Source organism: Antrostomus carolinensis, unplaced genomic scaffold (assembly GCF_000700745.2).
Source record: "Antrostomus carolinensis isolate BGI_N321 unplaced genomic scaffold, ASM70074v2 scaffold23259, whole genome shotgun sequence".
NCBI lineage: Eukaryota > Metazoa > Chordata > Aves > Caprimulgiformes > Caprimulgidae > Antrostomus > Antrostomus carolinensis.
The window spans coordinates 2350-2668 of record NW_010339723.1 but is presented as its reverse complement, the minus strand read 5'-3'; the positions used below and the strand labels follow the sequence as shown (position 1 = coordinate 2668).

The 319-nt window shown below is 60.2% G+C and overlaps 1 protein-coding gene across 1 annotated transcript in view; it reads right to left on the bottom strand.

Moving 5' to 3' along the window:
* The window catches only part of CTBP2 (C-terminal binding protein 2), a gene marked incomplete at its 5' end in the record, with an annotated part of 7452 nt that overhangs the window by 4886 nt on the left and 2247 nt on the right, over positions 1-319 (bottom strand). The window lies entirely within an intron of this gene.

Below are 319 nucleotides of genomic sequence, written 5' to 3'. Positions count from 1 at the left end.
CTGGGACAGGCTGCCCAGAGAGGGTGTGGAGTCTCCATCTCTGGAGAGATTCCAAACCCACCCGGCTGCTTTCCTGTGCAACCTGCTCTAGATGTACCTGCTGTGGCAGGGGGGTTGGACTGGATGATCTCCAGAGGTCCCTTCCATCCCACACCATGCTGTGATTCTGTGGGATTGGCAAACACAACCCGCTCCTGCCAACGCCTCTGCGCCACGGGAGCAGAGTGCTGGCTCACCTGGTCGCACGCTGCCCCTCGGGAAACACCGTGGGGAGATGGATGATGGGCTGTGGGTGCAACCAGCTATTCTGGAGATAGCC